This window comes from Priapulus caudatus, unplaced genomic scaffold (genome assembly GCF_000485595.1).
Source record: "Priapulus caudatus unplaced genomic scaffold, Priapulus_caudatus-5.0.1 Scaffold46, whole genome shotgun sequence".
Taxonomy (NCBI): Eukaryota; Metazoa; Priapulida; class Priapulimorpha; order Priapulimorphida; family Priapulidae; genus Priapulus; species Priapulus caudatus.
This window is the reverse complement of record NW_014577107.1, coordinates 399710-402535: the sequence shown is the minus strand read 5'-3', so window position 1 is coordinate 402535 and position 2826 is coordinate 399710.

Below are 2826 nucleotides of genomic sequence, written 5' to 3'. Positions count from 1 at the left end.
GCCCAACTGTTGACGGACGGACGGACGACCGGACGGACGCACGGACGGACGGACGATCAAGCGATTCTACAAGCTGCATCTGACTATGTCAGATGAGCTAAAAAGTAGACTAATGCAGTTAATCACATCGAGCTTTACTTGACTTCAGTTAAAATGTACGCGTCGTTTTCTATTCGGAAATTTTCGGTTTCCTATGATATAGTCACGTATACTCAGAGTGAAACACAAGCACGAAGTTTAAAAGATAGTCTATCGCGCACAGTCGCATTGTATTTGCATTATCTGGCACATAATTTGCATTAATAATACTTCGTGTAAGATATTAATTATACCGGCAGTAGTACAGCTTCATATTCTTAGCAAAACTGAAAGATTTATGGCTTGTCTTTATGAAAAAAAAATATATAACACATTATAAAGATGTTTTAAAGATCTGCATGGACCTTCGGTCTATGGCTCTATGCGGTTCGGTAAAGGTGGAGGTTCTAAAATCTGTGCGTTCAGATGAAAACGGCTTACCGTGGAAGCATGCAACGATTTCCCAGATTTAATCACACACGATTATTCTATATGTGTCAGTTACGAAAACTAGGGCAGGGCCACCCCCATGCTGATTTACCTTCTGCCTACATTTACAGTCGCTATTTAATTGCATTCGCATCACTCACCAAGCATATTGATTTTTTCTTACCAGCTACACATTGTGAGATCTATAAACAAGCCCCAGCGACCGGGACTTTGTGTGGGAGAGATAATCTCGCAAACCGTCCTTTCTTTTCTCGGTCTTATTAGAATATGTAGATATGTGATTTATGACCATCTAGATTTCTTCCGCCTAATTCCACTAACACAGCAGTCTTCTTGCCGGTGTGCGTAGCTTGATTGCCTGCAGTGACTGCCACTACAGTCAGACACAATAACTGCGTGAGGCTACACTGTGGAACATGTATTAAATATATATATCCGGTGGATGAGCCGAGCTTTCCCACCGGATTACCAGCCGAGTATTTAACCAACCTAAGTTACCTTATTAACTTATTAACATGTCACTCACATAGCAGCCTTGCGTCACTAGTGTTTAACGTTAAGACAACCATATCGTAACGTACAGTCGCATGATAGGTGTACTCGATCGCTACTATTTTAATCTGGCTTCCATTATTAAGATAATCCAAATTGCTTACGAAGATAATCCCATTTAACATCTAAAAGCAAACAACGAGACGATGTCTTCCGGCACGGGGTCACTAATGAACGCTCTACCGAGCTTCGGCCAGACAAGTATCAGTCGTGATCACCTGATATAACCCTGCTCACTGTGTATATATGCAGTTTTAAATTCTACCATTGAACGCTATCGATTCACATGTCGAGATGTCTGCTGCGTTACATTTTGGCATCCGTAGCTCGAGGACACATTTCAACACTAATGAACTGACTGCGTATGCTATCGCTCTACCACGCAACGTAAAGAGCGAACAATGCTGTTTAAATTGCTATTTGAAAGGGGAGACACGTGGTGAATCCTATGTAATATCGGTTTATGCACGCGCAAACCGTTCTCACTGGTCGAGTGTGAACTGCCTGCTAGCTATACAGCTTCAACGTTCACAATGTTCGGAATGAAGGGCGAGCGTTATATTTGAGATGTCGCCTGGGTGCAGAATCCGTACACACAACATACGCAGGCGACCGACCCTATGATCAAAGTCACAATTAATGGCTGTCATGATCGAAGCACATCTACACATGAAGCTGCTAGCACTGACTCGTGCGAGCTGAGTGAGAAAGCGTGAAACCCAAGCAAGGACCCGAGCAGGCGCCTTGCAGATTGAACTGTCAGAAGTATACAGCGAATGGCACAAATGTGAAAGTTGGCAGTTGGCACGCAATGGTAGGTAGTCCACGCCCAGCAGCCTACGTGACTATCTCGCATCAACTTCGATCCAACGTTTACTATAAAATGTCATCCCAAAAACTATTTGTCGCCGGCGACATGCCATAGAGATGGGACCGGTGCTGCACAGATTGCTTGTAAATATTTTTCCCCGAAAAAACAGCAACTTGTCCCTGAACCATCCGGTAGATAGTAGCTTCAGGATGGCCATTTATAGAAGACCTGCAGACCTGCAGGCCTAGACGCCTGTCGAGCATTCCGATGGAAAGGAACCTGCACATGGGGTTCGCGATCATGGAACAAGCACAAAATTAAGAACCTAAAGCAAGGGTGTCCCGTTGGTACGTACAGCATTGCAGGTCGTGTCGCCTAGTATTTAGATTGGCTGCAGTACGAATTTAAGAAGAGAAAGGATGATGAACAAGTATACAGAAATGCCTGCCGTTTTAGCTCACGCTCTAGCTCACGTTGGTGGGGGGGTCGGGGAAATGGGAAAACGGGACCAGCATTTTCCCGGAGAGGTACAATCGAGGACATGACTCCTCTAACACAATGACGCACCTGACAGTGACCACCTTGCACATTCCACAGTCACCGCGCCACGCTGATGATCTATCGATCGATCAATTTTGCGAATCGATAAGCTGGCTGATTCTCAGCTCGCATGCACATTTTCCCCCGTAGAACGATTAACCAGTCATACATCGGACACAAAGCTCGCACACCCCGAGCCCCCTTTCACTCCATCCCTCCCCCACCGCCCACTTCTCACACGCACATATTACACCGCGTAGCAACCTATTAATCGTGGCCGTCTACAGATAGCCTAGGTTAGTAATAAATCGAGGCCGCAGACAGATATTTGTCAAACGCAGCACGCGTGCAGGCGCAAAGATTGCGTTTTGCTCCCCGTAAAGTCGTTTTTTCTG